The sequence below is a fragment of the Rhincodon typus genome, chromosome 27, assembly GCF_021869965.1.
Source record: "Rhincodon typus isolate 14 chromosome 27, sRhiTyp1.1, whole genome shotgun sequence".
In the NCBI taxonomy this organism is placed as follows: domain Eukaryota; kingdom Metazoa; phylum Chordata; class Chondrichthyes; order Orectolobiformes; family Rhincodontidae; genus Rhincodon; species Rhincodon typus.
Genome location: NC_063358.1, coordinates 43,635,138 through 43,658,204, shown reverse-complemented (window position 1 = coordinate 43,658,204; position 23,067 = coordinate 43,635,138). Strand labels below are relative to the sequence as shown.

At 43.0% G+C, this 23,067-nt stretch overlaps 1 protein-coding gene and 1 long non-coding RNA gene across 6 annotated transcripts in view; one reads left to right on the top strand and one right to left on the bottom strand.

The window, feature by feature from the left end:
• The window catches only part of LOC109915850 (KH domain-containing, RNA-binding, signal transduction-associated protein 1-like), a 56,515-nt gene extending 44,515 nt beyond the window's left edge, over positions 1–12,000 (top strand). Inside the window, exons 11-12 of one of the 3 annotated variants that reach the window (XR_007264949.1) lie at positions 8,996–9,133; positions 11,611–12,000. The gene's annotated coding sequence lies outside the window, so the exon portion shown is untranslated. Of the gene's footprint in view, positions 1–8,995; positions 9,134–9,189 lie in introns of all 3 variants that reach the window. The other 2 variants (XR_007264948.1, XR_007264950.1) reach the window with 2 other exon arrangements.
• The window catches only part of LOC125486277, a 44,268-nt gene extending 21,495 nt beyond the window's left edge, over positions 1–22,773 (bottom strand). The window contains exons 1-3 of one of the 3 annotated variants that reach the window (XR_007264951.1): positions 22,727–22,773; positions 20,039–20,151; positions 42–765 (exon numbers count right to left, since the gene is read on the bottom strand). This is a non-coding gene — a long non-coding RNA (uncharacterized LOC125486277). Of the gene's footprint in view, positions 1–41; positions 766–17,556; positions 19,936–20,038; positions 20,152–22,726 lie in introns of those variants that run through there. The other 2 variants (XR_007264952.1, XR_007264953.1) reach the window with 2 other exon arrangements.
• Positions 22,774–23,067: the final 294 nt, after the last annotated feature.

Genomic DNA, 23,067 nt, shown 5'->3' with positions numbered 1-23,067 from the left:
CCTTGGCCATGTTAAACCCGATGCCATGAGACTTCATTGTTAGTGAGATATCACTGTCAGGCTGCTGCTTGACTAGTCTGGGAGACGTCTTCCAATTTTGGCACTAGCCCCCACCTGTTAGTAAGGAGAACTTTGCAAGGTGGACAGGGCTGTTTTTTGCTGTTATTGTTTCTGGTGTCTAGATTGTTGCCAGGTGGTCCTTCTGGTTTCATTTTTGTCGAGATTTCAGAGCAAGTGTTACAACTGAGTGGCTTGTTAGGCCATTTCAGAAGGCAGTTGTGACTTAACCACAGTGCTGTGGCTTTGGAGTCACAGGGTAGACGAGGTGAGGGTGGCAGATTGTCCTTCAGGAAGGAAACGGTGAGCCAGATGGGTTTTTCTGACAGTCAGCTAGATCCATGGTCATTCAAATTACGCCATCAGCCATTGTAAATTCAAACCCTGATCTCCAGAGTATTAGCTGAATTTTGACTTAATAGTCTAGCGATAATGCCATTCGGCCATCACTTCCCTCTCCCTTTTGACTCTGACACAATAACTATTAGAAGATGGTGATAGAGTAGATGTTGTTGCCCATTTAGATACTAATTTCTGGCGTTCCATATATCTAGCCTCCTTTTAAAATCCTGGTCTCCTGAATTCTTTTATCCCCATCTCCCTAAGTAAAATTGACTGTTTCCATAGCTGCTGTTTTGTAATATGGATGCCTGTATGAGACATCATCTCGTTCTTCTTTCAGTCACAACATCTTCCCAGTGCACCTTTCTGTGTAAACATAAGACATGTAAAGCCTTTCCTTTTACCTCCCCTCCGTCGTCATCCAAGATCTTAAATGCGCATTCCAAGTGAATCAGCAATTTATTTATATCTTTTACAATTTATTCTGTTTCTTTCAGTACTATCAATGTGGTCTCTTCTACATAATGAAGACTAAAGTCAAGCTTGGTTAATGCTTTACAGAGCACTGCTCAAGTCTTATAGAGTCAGAGGTGTACAGCACAAGATAAAAAGCTCTTCAACCCATCACACTTGTCCTGGCCAAAAACAGCCCCCTAACTATTCTAATCCTAATTTCCAGCATTTGGTCCATAGCCTTGTATGCCTTGGCATCTCAGGTGCACACCTAAATACTACTAAAATGTTATGAGGGTTTCTGCCTCTACCACCCTTACAGGCAATGAGTTCCAGACTCCCACTATCCTTTGGGTGAAATCATTTTACCTGACATTTCCTGTCCATCTTCTGGTCTTGCTTTCGGTGTAAGCCTCCTGCTCGTTGATCTATTGATCGTGGGGAAAATGTTTCTTTCTGTCACTCTTTCACCCTATCTATGCCCTTTATACATCTCAATCATGTTCCATGTTATCTTCTCTGCACTAAAGAAAACAATCCCGTTCTGTCTAATCTATCGTCACAACTAAAACTCTAATCCAGGCAACATCTTGCTAAACCTCCTCTGCATTCAATGTTATCACATCTCCCCTATAATGTGGATTCCAGAGCTGCACAGTGTTCTAGCAGTGGCCTTAACCAATGTTTTACACAGCTCCAGCATAACGTCCCCACTCTTAAACACTCTGCCTTGACTAATAAGCAAAAGGTTACCATATGTTTTCTTAACCACGTTATCCACCTGTCCTTATACCTTGACGTACTGGTGTATGTGCACATCAAGGTCTCTGATCCGTTGTGCTCCCTCTGGTTCTTTATGCTTTATCATGTATTCCCTTGTTTGTCCTGCCCAGGTGTAGCATGTTCCACTTGGCCAGATTGAATTCCATCCATCAGTCAGCGGACCCCTTGACCAGCCTGCCTCTATCATCTTGTGAAAAGGATAGCCTTAGATTACTACTCAGGACCCCACCAATTTTTTTGCATCACCTGTGAACTTAGTGATCAACCCTCCTAAATTCAAGCTTAACTCATTTGCACATAGCACAAACAACAGGGGCCCAGATCTGACCCCTGTGGGACCCCACTAGATGCAGACTTCCAGTTGTTAAAATCACCCTCTGCTTCTCCTGCCATGCAGCCAATTGCACTTCCAATTTGCCAAATTTCCTTGGATCCCATGGACTGTTAGCTTTGCTGTCTGTCTTCCATGCAGGACCTTTTCAAAAATCTTGCTGAAGTCCAAGTAGACTACATCAAAAGCATTGCCCTCATTTACCCATTGGAAAAATTGTTAGGTTGGTCAGACATAACTTCCCCTTAAAAAAGCTTAGCTGACTGTTCTTGATTAATCCCTGCCTCTCCAAATGCAGATTAATTCAGTCCCTCAGAATTGTTTCGAATAGTTTCTCCACCACCAAGGTAGGCTGACTGGCCTGTAATTTCCTGGTTTATCCTTTGCTGCCTTCTTGAATAAAAGTACCACATTGGCTGTTCTCCTGTCTTCTAGCACCTCTCCTGTGGCCAATAGTACCATTCCCTTTGACACTGTAAGACTTAACTCTGCTGTCATTCAATATTTCCTTTCTTCCACCCTGTTATCACAGAAATTGCTGAATCTTGTGGATTAGAGGCAGGCACAGCACTTAGGACATGGTCGTCTAACTTGGTCAGTGCTGAGGCAGAGAGTGACTGGAAGTGAAATGTGCGTATGCGAAAGCTGTTGTTGGAGAAGCTCAGCCCATGCATTCGTCATTTAGTTATACAGCACAGAAACAGACTGTTCAGTCCAACACATCCATGCGGACAAAGTTTCCCAAACGAAACTAGTCCTGTTGGCCAGCATTTGGCCCATTTCCTTCTAAACTTTTGCTATTCATGTACCTTTTTTTAATGTTGTAACTGTACTTGCATCTACCACTTTCTGTGGCAGTTCATTCCATATACACACCACCTTCTGTGTGAAAAAGTGGTCCCTGTGGTCCCTTTTAATTTTTCTCCTTTCACTTTATACCCTCTAGTTTTGAACTCTCCAACCCTGGGGAAAAGACCTTTGCTATTCACCTTATCTATGCCCCTCATGATTTTATAAACCTCTATAAGGTCACCCCTCAACCTCCTACGCTCCAGTGCATTGTATTTCTAGTCTATTTTTATATCTCGAACTCTCTATTCCCCCAACCTCCTCCACTCCAGTGGGAACAAATCCCAGCCTATCCAGCCTCCTCTTATGGTTTAGGGCTCTTTCAGTTCAGAATAGAAGAGTAGAATATCCTTTATTGTCATATGTACTCAAGTACGGAAATACAGGAGTACAGTGAAAAGTTTAGTGTTGCCTACCCTTACTAGCCTACTAGTCACTGCCTGTCATTCAGAAAAAGTTCCCACTCTGATCCTGTCTGTTAACTAATTCTCAATCCATGCTAATACATTATTTCCTGTTCCATGTGCTTTACCTATGCCCATTAATCATCTTAAATCGGACCTTATCAAAAGCTTTGTGAAAATCCAAATACACCACATCCGCTGGTTCTCCCGTATCTATTAGTTAGGTTCTCAAAAAAATCTCCAGTAGATTTGTTAAGCATGATTTACCTTTCATAAACCTGTGCTGACTTTGAGTAATCTTTTTAATGCTTTTGAGGTATTCAGCTATCACGTCATATATAATAGACTGCAGTATTTTCCCTAGTACTTGTGTTAGGCTAGCTGGTCTGTAGTTGTCTGTCTTTTTTTTTCTCCTTCCCTTTGTTGGTTGGGTTACATTTGCTGCTGTCAGATCTGTAGGAACTGTACACAGTCTAGAATTTTGGAAGATGGCCACCAATATATTCAGAATTTTCAATGGCCATTTCCTTTTGTGCTCAGATGTAGATTTTCAGGCCCTGGTGATCTGTCAGCCTTTAACCTGAGTAATTTCCTGAACATTATTTACTTAATCATACTGATTTCCTTCAATTCCTGCCTCTCATGAGACTCTTGATTCTCTAACATATCTAGGAGGTTATTTGTTCCCTCTCTTTGTGAGACAAAACCAAAAAGAGTGTTCACTTCTTCTACCATTTCCTTGTTCCACATTCTAATTTCCATAATGTTGGACTATAAGAAACCCTCATTTGTTTAATTTTTTTTCTTCACCTGAACCATGCTGGGATCAGTGTTTTGGTGAATCATGCAACTGGGACTGAAGAGAGGGCGTTAAACTAAATAGGGGGCGAGGGATCAATAGGCGAGATAATCAGCGCCAAGCAAAAAGGGATTGAAGTGGGTAAACCGGAGTGTGCATCAGCAGGTAAGACTAGAGATCACAAAAATAATCAAGAATTAAGGACTGAATTTACATAGTGTTCATAGTAAAACAGTTGACAACACAAATGGGAAATAAATATGCATAATCTGACAGCAATTGCAGAGATGTGACTGCAAGGTGACAAAAACTGTTTTAAATATTCAAAAGCTCATGGTGTTGAGGAAGGACAGTGAGCTAGGTAAAGGCAGAGAGAGGCCACTGCCAGTTAAGAATGATGTTGATACAATAGGGACTTCTGTGGTTATTGAATATAAAGATGTACAGTCAGTTCGGGTAGTGACAAGAAATAGTGAAAATGAAAATTCTTTGAGATGTTCATAGACCTCCTAACAACAAGCAATCTTTTAAGGTGTGTAATTTGGCAAAAGATAATGGGGGGTTTTGTAAGAAAAGTATGGTAATTAGAGATGGGTGCTTTTAATCCTGGATAGATTGGGCGAATCAGATAGGAAACGATAGCTTGAATGATGAGTTTGTGGAATGTTTTAGAGACTGTTCTGGAGCAGTGTATTTTAGAGCCAACAAGAAAATAGATTACTAGGTCTGGTAATGTGTAGTTTAATTAATGACCCCATTGAAGGTCGTTCTGTTTCACTAGAATTTTGGAAGATGACCGTCGATGCATCCAATATTTCACGGCCACTTCCTTTTGAACTCTGTACTTTCAGTCTAATTGGGCAAGCTCAACATGGTTTTGTAAAAGGAAACTCGTGTTTAATTTACTGGATTTATTTTAGGAAGTAAACGTTTGACATGTTGCCGCATCAAAGATCACAAAGCAAAGTAAGATCTAATGAGAGAGTGTTTTGGCATGGATGGAAGGTTGACAGGTTAACAGGAAGCAGAGAGTAAGCATAAATAGCTAGATCTCTACTGTGTTTTTGAAAAAAAATCTTTCATGGGATGTGGGAGTGATTGATGTACCTGTCCCTCATTGTTTTTTTGAGGTCAGTTAAGAGTAAGCAATGCTGGTGTTACTTTGCTGTCACATATTGGACAGACCAGCTTAGGACAGCAGATTTCTTTCCATTAAGTACAATTGTAAGAGATGTGAATCTTGAGCAACAACTGATTTCATGGTTGCTTTCAGAGTTTTTTATTTTTGATTAATTTTATTAAATGATTATGAATTCTGTTAGTTGCCCCAGTGGATTTGAACTAGTGTCCGAGCTATACAGCTCGGAAACAGACCCATCACCCAAGCAATGGCTTTGACTTTGGGATTACTCGATGCATTACCACTGTACACAATCTCACCTTTACATCGCTTTGCTGCCAATTGAGGGAATGTTGTTGAAACTGGAGACAATTTTCCACATTAGATAGATGCAAGTGTTGAACTGCAACAGTACCAGAATTATGTCATAGCGGAGAATGGGCCAAGTCACTGTATTACACATACTATAAAAAGATTTTCCAAGGGTTTGTATTCTATTCTGGCTGCATACTCTATAATCCATGTTGTGAGAAGGAAGAGTACTGAATGCTATCCCAGATCAGTTGTGAATATTAGATCTATTTAAAAGACATTGGATAAGTGCATGAATATGAAAGGTTTGGAGGGATGTGGGGTAAATGGGACTAGGTTGGTTTGGGAACATGGTCAGCACGGACAAGTATCACCAAAAGGCCTGTTTCCATGCTGGATGACGACTATGACTGACTGTGACTATGACTGAGTTTTACAGTACAGAAAAGAGCCCGAAGGCTCATTGTGTCTATGCTCGTCATCAGCATCATCTCTTCCAGTCCCATCTTCCATACTTCAGCCCATTGTCTTGCATACCAGGGCACTACAAGTGATCATCTAAATAATACTTAAATGTTGTGATGATGCCTACCTCTAGCATCCTTTCAGGCAGTGAGAATCCCAATAACCAACCACCCTAAGGGTAAAAAATCTCTTCCTTGAATCTTGAACCTTATTCTGTTGCCTTATTCATTTCAAGAGTATGTGGACATACCCACCAGTGTCTCTCTGAACCTCTGTACTTCTTAGGGTCCTCCTATTCATTTTACACATCTAGTCACCACTGCAAAATACTCAGTGAAGGCCTGTCAAACATTATTTCCTCTGACATGTTGACTGTCCTTGATTAATCCTTGCTGCTCCAAATGGAGATTACATCTGTTCCTCAGATGTCAGACTCACTAGCCTATAGTTTCCTGGTTTAATCCTAAGAAAAACAATTCCAGCCTACCTAGGTCTGTCTCCATAGCTGAAATACTGCATTTTGGGCAAAATCTCTTGAATAATGGTGCAGCATTAGCTGTCATCCAGTATTCTGACACAGGAGAGGATTTGAAAATATTTAGGGGTCCAAGATTTCCTTCCTTACTCCTACAGCAGAGCAGTACATCTCATCTGGGAGTGGGAACTTATTCAGCTTTAAACCTGCTAAAACCATTATAACTGAGTGCCCCACGCAACTAGCAATTGTAATTTGTTCAAGTATGCTAGTCCTCTTCACTGCTTTCTGTATGGAAAAGAACCATTTGGTCCAATTTGTCTATGCCAACTAGGTTTTGTAAACTGAACTAGTGCCATTTGCCTGCTTTTGGCCCATGTTCCTCTAAACATTTCCTATTCATTTTACCTTCTAAATGTCTTAAATGTTGTAATTGTACTTGTTTCTACAACTTCTTCTGGCAGCTCATTCCATATATGCACCACCCTTTGAAAAAGTTGCATCTCATGTCCCTTTTAAATCTTTTCCCCCTCACATTAAACCAGTGCCTTCTAGTATTGAACTCCTCTACCCTGAGGAAAAGACTTGGCTATTCACCTTCTCTATGCCCCTCGTGATTTTCTATACCTCTATAAGGTTACCGCTCGGCCCCCTATGCTGTAGGGAAAAATGTCCTAGCCTATCCAGCCTCTCCTTAAACTCGAACCATCCAGTCTTGGTAACATCATTTGCAAATCTTTTTTGTACTCTCTCTTTTTTCAGTTTAATAACATCCTTCTTACAGCAAGGCGACCAGAATTGTACGCAGTACTCCAGTATATCCACATTGTTCCTCTCTATCATGAATGATGTAAAGTACTCACTGAAAACCTCACCCACGCTTTTTGGCTCCAACATTTGGCCTGTTAGGCTCCCGGGTTATCTTCTTGGATAACACTTCATGTACTTTTGGTTCATCCAATCTAAAGCCTTGTCTCCTGCACCAACTCTTCAGCCTCACAATCATTCGTTCTATCTGCCTATTTCTATACTCGGCACATGACATCAGGCGTAATCCTAAGATTGCAACTTTTGAGAGTCTGCTTTTCAATTTGCTACTTAACTTTGGAAATTCTTGTTGAAGGACTTATCGCTCTTACAAATGTGAACTATGACCTCTGCTTACCCACTTCAAGATGCCCTGCAGCCATTCAGTGACATTCTTTAGCCTGTGTCCAGGGTGACTGCGCACTGGAGCAATGGCGTCCTGGAGTAACAGAAACTCCTGTCTGTACTTTTCACTGAGTCTCTCAGCACTGTAGCCCTTCCTCCCTGTCTTCTCCCACCTTGTGCAGCTGAGTTCTGATTGTGTATTTCACAGAGGAATTGTTGCTCTCACCGTTTTCCATTGCAGGAAAACTGTTCTTGAGTAAGATGCATCCTGGCACTTTGCTAACTGCCTGCTTTCTTGTGACTGGTCGCTCATTCCTTCCCTGACTGCACTTCCTTAAGCTGCAGGGTGACCATGTCTGGAAACATTAACTTGCAGCCTCACAGAATCACTGTTCCTTCAACTGAATCTCAACTGTAAAACCTAACATTCAAGCTCATCAAACCAGTGGCGGTGCCTGCAGATGTAACTGTCCACACTGTCTGGAGCATCTTCATTTTCCTACATGTTGCAGGCTGTGCAAGTTTCTTGAATGTCATTTGCAACAAGCATCGTCCTCTGTGGCCTGCATATTATTATGATCTTGCCCCAGCGATATGCAGTTGCCCTTCTTCCCTCTGACAGCTACCTCGTTCCAATCTTGCCTTCCTCTCCAACCCCTATGCTTACACCCTGCCGTTTTGTGACCCACGTCATGGCTTGATAGTTGTCACAAGCCCCTCTGAGAAAGCAGGATAGGGAACGTAAGAACCAGTGACAGAAGGAGGTGGAGCTCTGTAGCAGCCATTGTTGTCTAGGCACTCGTAACTCCCCTTGGATTCCTTGTCCCCTCAGTTTGGGAAGCCCTGTCATCGGTCCAGGTATCTATTCTATTTTTAACTGCTGGTTCTTCTGTTCTGAAATTGCACTGATCCTGGGCCCGATCGAGTGCGGAAGTTTTTTTTTAAATTCATCTGTAGGATATGGCCAACATGACCCAGGCCAGTGTTTATTACCTATCCCTAGTTGTTACAAGTCAATCACGAGAAGTCATGTAGGCCAGATCAGATAAGGATGACAGATTTTCTTCCCTAAAGGGTGTTAATGAATAAGATGTACTTCTACCCCAATAGATTAATGGTCTCCATTAAGTCATCTTTTGTATTCCAAATTTTTATTGAATTCAAATTTCAGTATCTGCCATGTAGGGAGCACTATTTCTGGATTACTAGTCCAGTGACATTACCATTACACTACTGCCTGTTCAGTGCAGGTTTGTCCTGGGGCTTCAGCTGATATTACAGCAAGCAACTTGTACCACTGGAAGGAGTGTAGTCAGTTTAATAGTACTGCCTGGTGAGATTTTTATTGCATGCTGTATCTTTTATAATATTTTAATTTTGCAAGTTATTTCAGCTAAGAATTCAGAGCTGTCCATGTATGATACAGTATTTCAACCAATATTGTGCTTTCCAGGTGGGAAAAATCTGAAGGAACATAACTCTGGCTTAAACATCGATTCCTCTGGAAACCTGTGGTTCACTAAAAGATTTTCATAAAGTTCTGATTTTTAGCAGTCGCAACTTTGAGTGGACTTGATGCATCTCATCCCAGGTGTTTACATAGACTGTCATAATAACTCACTTATTTTGCTTATTGTATCATTTCAGAGCTCAAAAAGGTTTGGTAAGCAGACCTCCAGTAAATTTGGCACACAATTCTCAAGTTCCAGGCCACCTAGTCAAATTATGGAACAAAAATTAAGGATGGAATTGAGGGAAGTCTCCTTGTAAGAATAAACGTTTGGAGACGGAGTAATGAAGTAACTGATACCGCTAATATTTTTTAGAAACCTGATGTGAACATTTGCTAAAACAATTTGTGAAGGAAGACTCTGGGCTGAGGCAACTATTCTTAAGTCTAACCAGTTGAAAGTCTGAAGTATCTCTGACTTGGCTTGTTAACATGCTCAACAGTTAAAGAGCAAATGTTTTTGTTTGTCTAGCATTCTTGCTTCTGAATGGTCAGGTGTAGTTAAGTGTTGATTGTTTAAAATGTGAAGAAAATAAAACTATTTGGAAATCTTTGATTTGTTTATATTCACTAACTGCCACTGGATTTCATTAAGATCTGTGTAACTGAAGTTGCAGGATTTTTAAAACAATAACGCAACATTTCCAGAAAATAGTAATTTTTAGAAATTCATGTGTGGTGTTAGCCTGCAATCTTGCCTGAGGCTGGAGATTTATGATGCTGGAAATTTCAGCATTGTTTTACACTGGGGATTTTCAGGTGATGTGCAAAGTGGTATGTGAAAGACAATGTCATGTGGGAAATTTTAGGTCTGGGAAGTTGGTGGGCGGGGGTGGAAAACTGAACAATTCAACATTAGTTTGAAGTATAAAAGGAGGAGGAGAGTGTTTTGGAGCAAGTATCATGAAAACATTTGAATGGGAGTTAGATTTATCTGAAAGTGAAGAATATACAAGGTTAGAAGTAGAAAGCAGACAAATTGCACTAGAAGTTCATTTGTGGTGCCTGTGTAGACATGATGGGCTAAATGGCCGCCTCCTGCTCTGTGCAGTTCTGGATATTTTAGGTTGTTCTGAAATGGGTTGTAATATGGGTAGTGATTCCCACAGGTAAAGAGCCACTTCAGTTTGTGGTTAGTGATTTGGATGGAGGTTTGTAAAGAGTGGTGAATCTTACAGATAAAACATAGAATTGTACAGCACAGGAACGGGCCCTTTGGTCCAGGATGCAGTGCCGAACGTGACACCAATTTAAACTAATCTCTTCTGCATATTCATGTGCGTATCTACAAGTTTCTTAAATGCCCCTATTATATCTGCACCCTCACTGTGTGGCAACGTGTTCCAGACTCCTACCACTCTGTAAAAACACAACTTGCCCCTCATCTCCTTTGAACTTGCCCCCCTCTCACCTGAAATGCATGCCCCCTAGTATTTGTTATTTCAACTCTGGGGGAGGGGGGGGGGAAAAGATTCTGACAGTCAACCCAACGTATTCTTCTCATAATTTTATAGACTTCTATCAAGTCTCCCCTCAACCTCTGCCACTCCAGAGAAAACAACCTGAGTTTTTTCTAGCCTGTCCTTATGGCTCATACCCTCTTATCCAGACAGCATCTTTGTAAACCTCTTCTGCACCCTCTGTAAAGCCTCCACGTCCTTCCTGTAATGCGGCAACCAGGATTGAACACTAAGTGCGGCCTAAGCAAAGCTTTATAAAGCTCCAACATGACATCCTGACTTGCTCTCAATTCCTCGACCAATAAAGGCAAGCATGCCATATGCATTCTTCTCTCCCTCCCTCCCCTCCCTCCACCCCTCCACCCACCCCCCCCATCTACTTGCATGGCTACATTCAGGGAGCTATGGACTTCAACCTCAAGGTCCCTCTGTACATCAACACTGTTCAGGGTCCTGCCGTTAATTGTATACTTTTCTTAAATATTTGAGCCCCCAGAGTATAGCACCCCACACATGCCCAGATGAAACTCAATCTGCCATTTCTCCACACACATCTGCAACTGATCTATACCCAGTTGTATCCTTTGACAACCTTCTACACTATTCACAACTCTGCCGATCTTTGGTATCAGATGATACCAAAAAAAGTACAATTAAACTTTAGACAAAAGAATGGAATAGGTGTAATAATAGTTCATGGAATTCACTGCCCACAAGTGTGGGGTTTTTTTTGAATAGTTCCATCCCACTGCTGCAAGTGCAGTAAGAATGATTTAGGATACATGTATACTATTGGATTTTAAATAGGCCACAGAAACTTGTAAATCAGTGACTTTAGCAGCAAGGAGGTGGACAAGTAAGGACAGCCCATGGGGTGGGTTTTGGGAGACTTGCTAATCTTTGCTTAGTTATTAGTGTGCATTGTTGTAACATCCTGTAACACATTTTCAAGCCACAATGGCAGCAGATTAATTTCTCCAACTGAAATTTGTAATACATAAATAAGACTTATAATTGAGTTTATAAAATGCACATTATGCAGTAACTAAATGTAGTGTATTCATTGGATTGTTTTGAACCTATCTTTTATTTTGTCAGGAAGTTCACCTTCTCTGGAAGGCCTAAGATGGTATTCTACATTGTATGGAGAACTGTAACACTGCATACCAACCACATGCATGAATCCCTGGAATACTTAAGGAACACTACTTTGGCCTAGTACTGTCACATTTTCCCATTTCAATCATTATTGTCTTTATACAATGTATTGTATAATACATTCATTCAAATAAACTTTACCATACAAAAAATAAATTTAGGTAATGTTTATATTTAAAATAGAAATGACGGCTATCTACTGGTTTCACATCTGCAGTGTTTAATTATAGTCGAGTTATAACAATGGAAAAATTCATATGGTTTGTACTTTTGAAACATTTGGAAGATAACTGAGTAGGTTTTAAATAAAAGCTATTCACTTTTACTATGTTCAGTGTATCACACTCAGAATTGTTTGTTTGTGCGTGCTTTTTCTTTGAACAAATGTATTGAATCTTAAAGACTTCCCAATGGAGATAAATCCTAGCCTCTGAAATCAACCATCTCTCTGATCATTTTGGGTCTGTGCTGCAAATCCTAAGAAGTTGAGCATAGAAGAGCGTTTAAAGGTGCGTTGAAGAAGTTGGCTGTTTGGCAGAATCCGTAGAGGTCACTGAGACACTGGCCTTGTGCAACAATGTTCACTTCATCTGAACTTTAGTCCCACGTTTCATGTTTTGAGTTACAAAAAGCCATTTGTACAGTTTGCTTTTCCACTAAAATTAACTATAGGTAAAATACAAAGGGTGAGGCAGGTGACACAACCAGTTCTGATAGAAAAATCTAATTAGCACTCTCCAGATAAGGTGAGCTTTGCTGTTTTCATGCACAGTAATCGTGGGTCTGACCATGAGTCTGCTACATTGACTTTAGTCATACTCATCTGGCATGGAAACAGACCCTCTGGTCCGACAAGTCCATGTAGACCATAATCCCAAAATAAACTAGCCCCATCTGCCTGTGCTTGGCCCTTATCCCTCACCTTTCCTATGTATGTATGTATCCAAATGTGTTTTAAACATTGTAACTGTGCCTACGTCCACCCCATTTTCTGACTGTTCATTCCACACATGAGCCACTTTTTTTTTAAAAAAAAAGGTTGCCTACTGTGTCCTCTTTAAAATTTTTTCTTCTCCCACCTTTAAAAGTATGCTCCCTGGTTTTGAACTCTCACACTAGAGGAAGACATTGTTATTCACCTTATCTATGCCTCTCATGATTTTATAAACCTCAGTAAGGTCACCCCTCAACTTCCTTTGCTCTAGTGAATAGTCTTTCCAGGCTATCTTTACATCTCAAACCCTGTATTCTTGGTAATATCCTGATACATCTTTTCTGCCCCCTCTCCAGTTTACAAAAAATGTTATCACTGGTTCCCTGGCCACATGAGTGTTTTTCTAGGTGGTGGAAGTATTGAATAAAATTATTTGCACAAAGGGTGTCTTCCTGTGCCCTTACACAGAGGAGGAGAAAAAAAAAGTAATATTCTGCCTGTAACAGAGCATGACCACTGGTTAGTACTGCTGTCTCACTGTGCCAGGGACCCATGTTCAATTCCCACTTCTGGTGACTGTATTGAGTTTGCATGTTCTTCCTGTGTCTGCATGTGTTTTCTTTGGGTGCTCTGGTTTCCAACGCTGTGCAGATTAGGTTGCTTAGCCATGGGAAGTACAGGGTTACATCACTAGGATAGGGATGTAGATCTGGGTGGAGGCTCTTTGAAGGGGTGTGTGAACTTGGGCTGAATGGCCGCCTTCAACACTGTAGGAATTCTATGACTCTTTTATGAGAAGAGGCCTCACCAATATCCTGTACCACCACCTCAACATGACATCCCAACTCCTATACTCAGAAGTCTGACCGAGGAAGGCAAGCATGCTAAATGCCACCTTAACCACCACGTCCACTTGTGATGCAGATTTCAAAGAATTACGTACCTGAACCCCTAGGTCACTGTTATACAACACTGCCCAGAGTCCAGTCTATTGTACAAGTTCTGTCCTTAGTTGTATTACCAAAATGTAATATCTTACATTTATTCAAATTAAACTCGATCTGCCGCTCCTTGACCCATTGACCAAATTGATCAAGATCTCTATAATCTTAAGTCACCATGTTTACTGTTCACTACGCCACCAGTTTAGGTGTCATCTGCAAACTTACTAATGATGCCTGCCATGTTCTCATCCAAATTATTTATATAAATGACAAACAAAAGTGGACCTATAACTGATCCATCTGGAACATAACTGGTCATGGGCCTCCAGTCTGAAAAACAGCCCTCTACCACCACCACCACCACTTGGACTTCCAAGGACTGCTGTGAAAGGAAATGGAAATAACCTATAATTCACATCCGGGTTTGATTATAGAGCATGTTCTTAAAGCTTTAGGCTGTCTCTAGTGTTTTGTGATGGCATAGTGGTATTATTACTGAAATCTTAATTCAGAGACCCAGATAAAGTTTTGGGGACCATGGCAGCTGATGGAATTTTAATTCCATGTAATTTCTGGAGATTTTGAAGCTTGTGAAATCCACATTGATACCACTGGGCTGCAGGGTTCCCAAGCGAAATATGAGGTGCTGTTCCTGCAACCTTCAGGTGGCATCGTTGTGGCATTGCAGGAGGCTTCAAAATCTCCCCTCACCCAACCGCATCACAAAACCAGCCCAGCTTGTCCCCACCTCCCTAACCTGTCCTTCCTCCCACCTCAAGCCCCACCCCCATCTCCTACCTACTAGCCTCATCCCGCCCCCTTGACCTGTCCGTCCTCCCTGGACTGACCTATCCCCTCCTTAACTCCTCACCTACACTTACTTTTACTGGCTCCATCCCTGCCTCTTTGACCTGTTTGTCTCCTCTCCACCTATCTTCTCCTTTATCCGCCTCCCCCTCTCTCCCTATTTATTTCAGAACCCCCTTCCCCTCCCCCATTTCTGAAGAAGGGTCTAGGCCTGAAACGTCAGCTTTCCTGCTCCTCTGATGCTGCTTGGCCTGCTGTGTTCATCCAGCTCTACACCTTGTTATCTCAGAAACTTAGGGATACTTGGGCACAAAATAGAAAGCCAGCACATAGGTGCAGCAGGTAATCAAGGAAGGCATATAGAATGTTGGCCCTATTTTCAAGAGGGTTGGAGTATAACAGTAGGGAAGTTTTCCTGCCACTGTGCAAGTTGGTGCTGGTGAGACCACTCCTGGGAATACTGTGAGCAGTTTTGATCCCATTTTTAAAGGAAAAATATCATTTCACTGGAAGTATTTCAAAGAAGGTTGTCTAGAGTAATAGTAAGAACTGCTGATGCTGGAGTCTGAGATAGCACAGTATGGAGCTGGAGGAACACAGCAGGCCAGGCAGCATCAGAGGAGCAGGAAAGCTGACATTTCAGGTCGGGAGCCTTCTTCAGAAGAAGGGTCTCAACCCAAAACATCAGCTTTCCTACTCCTCTGATTCCTGGTATTCCTGATCCTAGGCTTTCCTGGGATTGTCTTATGATGAAAGGCTGAACAGGTTGGGACTACTCATGTTGTTTAGAAGAATTAGAGGTGATCTCATTAAGATAATGTAGAATTCTTAGGGGACTTGACTGGGAAAATACTAAGAGGATGTTTCCCCTTACGAGAGAATCTAGGACGAGAGGGCATAGTCTCAGAATAAATGGGTGTCAATTTAAGATTGGGATAAGGAGGAATTTCATCTCTGAGAGTTGAGTGTCTTTGGAACTCCTTGCTACAAGTACATGGACAACAAGAAGAATCAAGCCAACCCAGTAAATTATCACCCTCATCAGTCTATTCTCAATCATCAGTAAAGTGTGGAGGGTGTGATGAAGTGTCCCATCAAGCAGTACCAGCTCAGCAGTAACTGCTCACTGATGACCAATTTACATTATGCCTGGGCCACTCAGATCCTGACATCAATACAGCCTTGATTCAAACATAGACAATGGTGCTGAATTCCGGAGGTGAGGTGAGGTGAGAACAAAGAACAAAAGAACAAAGAACATTACAGCACAGGAACAGGCCCTTCGGCCCTCCAAGCCTGCGCCGATCCAGATCCTCTATCTAAACCTGTCGCCTATTTTCCAAAGATCTGTATCCCTCTGCTCCCTGCCCATTCATGTATCTGTCTAGATACATCTTAAATGACGCTATCGTGCCCGCCTCTACCACCTCCGCTGGCAACGCATTCCAGGCACCCACCACCCTCTGTGTAAAGAACTTTCCACGCGTATCTCCCTTAAACTTTTCCCCTCTCACCTTGAAATCGTGACCCCCAGTAATTGAGTCCCCCACTCTGGGAAAAAAGCTTCTTGCCATCCAGCCTGTCTATACCTCTCATGATTTTGTAGAGAGTGACTGCCCTTGACATCAAAGCTACATTTGACCAAGTGTGCCTTTAAGGAACCTTGTAGTCGTTGGAGATTGGTCATCTCAGGACATCTTCTCAAGGAGTTCCTCAGGCTAGTGTCCTAGGCCCAACCATCTTCAACTGCTTCATCAATCACTTTCCCTACATCATCAGGTTGGAAGTGGGGATGTTTGCTGGTGATTGTACAAGGTTCAGCACCATTCATGACACCTCAGATACTGAAGCAGTCCATGTCCAAATGCAGCATGACCTGGACAATATCTAGGCTTGAGCTGACAAATGGCAAGTAACATTCACGCCACACAGGTGCCAGGTAAAGGCCATGTACAACAAGAATGAATCAGATCAGAGGCTAGGAATTTTGCAGCGAGAAACACCTAATTGACCAAAGCTTATATACTATTTACAATGCATAAGTCAAGAGTGTGACGGAATACTCCCCGTTTGCATGGATGAGTGCAGATCCAACAACACTTGAGAAGCTTGACTTGATCTCGAACAAAGCAGCCTACTTAATTGGTGCCACATTCACAAACATTCACACCCTCCACCACCTATGCTTAGTAGCAGCAGTGTGTACTATCTACTAGATGCACTGCAGGAAATTCACCCTAGGCTCCTTGGACAGCACCTTCCAAACCCATGATCACTTCCATCTTGAAGGGCAAGGCCAGGAGATTCATGGAAGCTTGATACTTCAATACAAAAAAAAATGGAACTATAAACATGAAAATATATCATTATTCCTTCACTGTCACTGAGTAAAAATCCTGGAACTCCCTCCCTAATGACATTGTAGGTCTCCCTAGAGCATGTTGACTGCATGTTCACCACCGCCTTCTTTCTCAAGGACACTAGGGATAGATAATAAATGCTGTTCCAGAAAAAATGCTATACTGTCATTGTTCTTTCACTAACTCCTGTGAGAAAGCACTGTTGGTGCATCCAAAATAGAAATGTCAATTTGTATTGAGAAGCTCCACCACTGCTTGAATCATTCTTTGATAGGAATTCAGTCAAGATTTCAATCTGCAATCTTGCATTATCATCCTCTACTCCATCAAAATACTGAACTCAGTCATCAACATGTATCTGAAATTCAACATAGCGATAAACTTAAATACAAAGGCTGATGACTGGCTGCTGAATGAAATTTTAGACCTTCACCCAATAAAACAGATGCCTGTTCAAGTTGCTGTTTGTATTAAAGAACAAGCTGGATGAACTTTAGCAAGATGAGCATTGATAGTAACTCCAATCAGTAATTTATAGATTCCCTACAGTGTGGAAACAAGCCCTTCAGCCCAACAAGTCCACACTGTTCCAAATGAGGATTATAGAATCCTTACTGTGTGGAAACAGGCCCTTCAGCCCAACAAGTCCACACTGACCCTCAGAGCATCCCACACAGACCATCCCCCTATAACCCATTTCATCTAGATATCTCTGAACACCATGGGGCAATTTAGTATGGCCAATCCACCTAGTCTACACATCTTTAGACTGTGGGAGGAAACTGGAGCACCCAGAGGAAACCCAAGCAGACACGGGGAGAATGTGTAAACTCCACACAGACAGTCACCTCAGGGAGGAATCAAACCCAGATCCCTGGTGCTGTGAGGCAGCGGTGCTAACCACTGAACCATTGTGCCGCCCTATTTGCAATTCATTTCAGCTATGGGGTTTTTGTAACAGTCCAGAATACAACTGGAGGTTTAAATTTATATGCAGATTATGTATCCAAAGTCTAGGGGTACATGTCTGAAGAAGGGTCACTGGACCCGAGACGTTAACTCTGTTCTCTCTCCACAGATGCTGCCAGACCTGCTGAACTTTTTTAGCAATTTCTGCTTTTGTTTCTGATTTCCATCATTCACCATTCTTTTTTTTGTTTCTTCATTCTGTCATCTTATTTAAGTTTTAAATTCTTTGCATTCCGCCTGTGAGATACAAAGTGCTGAAGACCTTGCCATTCCTGATGGAAACATAGAAGGGCACCACTTCTTGCCTTTGTATCAGGAGCCAGGCCCCACCACCCCATGTTTCATACATACATTTAAACAGCCAGTGGTGTGCTCTTGAAACAAATGCAGGAATAGGGCTGGGATGGCTTTCCATTGGAGTATTCCCATTAACAATCCAGCAGCTTGGTGCAGGCTTTAAAGTATTTACTGGGGTAGGCAGGAAGTCTCTGCATCAGGGCTTTCATGGCTTTACGTTTTGTGGATTAGTCAAGTCAATTTGCTTTTACAGCCCTTCATAACCCTCTGCTGCCTTCCAGCTTATCCTCAATGATTTGTGCTGTCATTAAAATCTATTGCACCTTCCCCAATCACATCTAAGGGTTTCACAAGTATAATTCTATAAAAGACAAGTTCCATGATTCAGTGCTACTTCTCAGGCAAATACTAGAGACCCACATGACCCACCTGATGACCTGACAGAACCCCTGGACCAAGATTATCAAGGTGGTCAGCTACCATGAGGCCTACTAAGATGTTTGGGGCAGTGCTGGAAGAGATTCGATGACTTCCTCCGATCTACTGAGGAAAGGGCCAAATTGGCATGGCACTGTCTGTAATGTGAGCATCAAACCTTGTTTATGTAAGTATGTTTAGGCAGGTGAATATGTAATCAGCCTCAGGGCAGCTTGGCACTTGAGGCCAAAGCATGTGACAGTTTGGCTTGAGTGGATACAACCTCATACATTGATAAGCAGGCCCAGAGCCGGAAGGAAAAGGTGAAGGCAAGACAGACTTCAAGATTTTCAGCATTGCTGAGGAAGAAGCTTCCAGGTTACTGGGAAAAGGGAAGTTGATGGGAAGGCTGGAGTGAAAAAGTCAACAGAGTGAGAAAGCTGCCTGAGTAGGCACGCAGCATCAGATGGGGAATTGTCCTGTGCTCCTTGACACCTGGAACCTGACAGAGTCCAGGCACCAGCCATTCGGATATTAAATTTTCACCTCTCAGCAACAGCGACTCAGAAGATGCACTGGCACCTACCTCTCCCACATTCTGAACAAACTCAGATACACCCATCCGGCTGTTGAGGGGTCATTTCTAGAATTAGAGCCCCATTCTGGGGAGCACAGCGCAGACTTGGCCCCAGCAGCAAACGGAGACTGTGATAGCCTGGATCCTGGATACTAAGAGATCCACCTCCAACATGACAGGCTCCTGATCATGGAGAAAAGAAGCCTCCAAAAGAAGCAGACGTTAAGGGAGTATGAGGTGGAGAAGTCAGTGGCTTTGCTCAGTTTTGTGACGCGTGTGTGTATGTATACCATATGGCCTGCCATGTATCCTTTACCTGGAGACCATATCACAGAAACTGGCAGCCTGGTCCGAGGTGGCCATCCAGGTCATTGCTGTCTTCAAGGTCTGGAGGAACGGCCAGCTGTGCCATGAGATTTCTCCTCGCCACCAGCTTAAATGCCACGAACTTCTCTGCTTTCTCAACCTCACTCTATCTCTGCTTGTAAAACCCACCTACAACCAAGGCTCACTATTGCTAGAAACATCTTCCCTCACTCTGTCTCTTGAACCACCCCAACAGTCTCACATCAATAAGTCCACCAGAAGTGGGCAGATGCCATTGAGACACATGTCCAGCACCCTCAGGTACAGACACCAGCATTGCATCTCTCCAGCAATTGGTCCTCATGGCCAAAGGCACACATTCTAGCTGTCCTTCCTCATAAAGATGGGTGGTGAGGGGGGGTAGATGCTGTTGAGTGGTGTCAGGAGTCACCCAGTCCCACACTGGAGTGGTGGTCAGGTCCTCCACCTTCCATCTGCACATCCCCTTTCCGACTCTTGGAGGAGGGTCCAGACATTCAACATGTTAGGCTCATCTGGACACAAACACCCCTGGATTTCCTGACCAATCCTCCAGGGCTAACAGACTTGTGTCAAGCAGGTCCCTCCACCCCAGCTGCAGAACCAGGGATTACACTGAGACAGAGTGGGAGAGAGAAAAAAAAAACAAAAAACATTTTGAGAGCATTGTGGTGGCACAGTTGATAGCTCATTGTATGTCATAGGTTTTGTACTACACCTGTTTGTTTGAATCTTTGTGCAGCTCCAAATGTAAGTGTGCCAGCATGATATCTGACTTCCATGCAGGATGTACCATGAATTGATGTCTATGTTGAGAGCCTGCTGCAGCATCTGAAAACAAGAGGAACAAGGTGCATAATGGAGCAATAGGTCCTGCTAATACCATTGCCCCTCTTGAATATCCCTATTCTTTCCCTGGCATCCGTGCAATAACAGTTGTTCTGAATGAAGTGGTCAGCAATATGTAGAGTAGGGAGATGTATAACTCAGAGGGACCCAATGCATTGTATCACCAGGGATTAGGGCCATGACAGTTTTATAAGACTTGACTAAGGCTATGGTTGTAGAATTGGCAAAGGAGTTAAAGGTGAGATTTCCTGAAATAACAAAGAAGGCAAAGATAATTAATATATTAGCATAGATAATGATGGCAATACAAGAGAGACTGGGTGCTCCAAACATTAAAGGAAGTTATACGTAAATACTGTGTCTTTTTTCTGTATTTTTGATTATGAACTGAAATGGGAAAAAGACTTTTAAAAGCCAAGGACGGTGGGAAGGATTACTGCACTTACAAAAAGCAGGTTATTGGCACTCATCTTAAGTACTGCTTCAACAGCTGTTTATTCAAGCATTAGGGAAGATTACTGCAGACGGATTGGAACCATGAGGTATGTGCAAAGAGAGATTTGGCTCATAACAAGTAGTTGGCTGGTCTGTGGAGTGCTGACCAGTTGTTGATGACAATGGTGTTCTACCTGCCAACAATTGTGTGATTTGCTGCCAGCTAGCTGAACAGCTTGTGAGTATGAATAATATCATCAGAAGCCTTTGGACCTCCAGGGAGGTCAGTGGCATCTTTTTTCTCATCAGTAAAAAAAATACCTAAAGCATGAAGCAAGCCAGTTTGTTTTCCCTAGTGTCACTGTAAGCTGTGGCTTCTAACCAGTTACTGAAAGACTTCAAAAAATTTATAAACTAGTCATTCTTTGCCTAGTCATGCAAGCCAGTAAAAAATACCAGGAGAACAGAGATCAAGGAGCAGTGGGTCTTGACAAGCCAAAAAGATCATCCCAGAGAACCCTCTGGGCAGAGACTTTTGAACAGCCTTCCCAGTTTTTCCCTCCATCTAGAACATCTGCTTTTTTTTCTCTGTGTATGTGTGTATAAGGAGTTTTATAAGGAGGTTAGAGTTTTACCTAGTACAATTACATATTGACTACTGATAATTGTTTACCTGTAGCTAAAATCTATTTATTTGTAATGAGTAGTGATTCTTGTTATGTACAGAAACTGGTCTATGCTTTCTATCAACCTGAGTCAATAAAAACAGGTAAACTGGGGACTTTTGTATACTTTTATAAAGTGTTTAATTTTTGTATGGAACAGTGGTGCCTGATTTCCAGCAGGGTACCCCAGTGAAGTTTGATAAAGTTTGTGGGCTCATCAGGAATCAATTTTGAAACAGGAGCAACAAAGATTTGGGTGTGGAATTAGTAAATAACAAGTTAAAAAGAATGTCAACTTCCATAATGCATTTAGAAATGGTGCTGGAAATGGCAGAGGAATTCCTGCAGGTGACACAGTTGTCCCTAACACTCATATGAACTTCCAAAACCCAGGTCGATTGAATTAACAAGTAAACTGGAGGTAGCATTGCCTGACAAGAGCTGGGAAGGCAGAAATAATGGTGGTACTAGCATTACACATACCCTGGAGGTTCCAGTAGTGAAACATTGGAATCAGGTGAAATTCAGTTACAGTTAAAGCAACTTGAGCATGAACAAAAGATGAAAAAGCTGGAGATAGAATTCCAAAGAGCAGAAAAACAAAAGAAAGAGAAATGTAAGGTAGAAAATTAGAATTAGCATTGCAATGATGAAGAGAAGAGGAAGAACATGAATGTTGGCTTAAAATGATGCCATTGAAACAGGAGATGGCACGTACTGGTTCTAAGGATGCCTAACCTGAAGAAGTTACCCTCCTCCCTCCGGACAAACCTCAAGGGATCTCTCTCCCACTGCAACTCTCTCGTAATCTCTTCGGCCCTGAAACTACTCGACCACGTCCTGAAGCAAACCAGGTACTACAGCCACATCACCTTCCTTAGCACCTGCCTACGGAACCAGATCATCCCCAATGGACTACAATCCACATTCAAGCCTTCCCAATTTGGCCCCAACCGTGATAATATCTACACTCATGGCGTTGAGATCCTTCAGAAGCGTTTCTCCCTGCGACTCCTGAAACACACACTTGCAGCAATGCGCCGGCATCTCCAGGCACTACAATCAAGCCTACCCCAGCTCAGAGCCTCCCTCTCCCAGACCTGCAAAGGACCTCTCCTGTTTTTTATTCTACGTAGGATCCACAACCTGAACTCCCAATTCTACTCAGCTTTATTGGACACTAAAAACCGTAAGTACAGTAAACTTACTGGTGCCTACCACCGAAAACGGGCTTCCTCCACCCCCCAAATCCCCAGCCGTACCCAGGACCTTCCCCACAATGGGTCCGCCGCCATTGGCCATGAGGCCACTATCGGAGAACCCACAGATGACGTCACATCCGCCACCGCCGGGTTCCCCACTTCCGGGACAGCAAGCACCATCGCTGCCGTTGCCACCGCCACTGAAGTCGCCACCACCCTCACCGCTACTGCCGCCGCCTACCCCGCTCCTCCTACCTCCGACGCCGGTCCGCCCATCACCGACGCGGACGCAACTCCACCCACCGCCGGCGCAACTCCGCCCACCGCCGACACCGGCACAACTCCGCCCACCGCCGACGCAGCTCCGCCCACAGCCGACGCCAACACAGCTCCGCCCACAGCCGACGCCGACGTAGCTCCGCCCACCACCTCCACAGCCAGCAGCTCCAGAGGAGACAGCAGCACCCAGCCCTGCCGAGTCTTCACCATCCCTCCAGACCTACCCCTTACTGAGGACGAACGGTCAGTCCTCAGTAAAGGGCTCACCTTTGTCCCCCTTCACCCACAGATCAACGAATACCGCTCACGCTTGGACA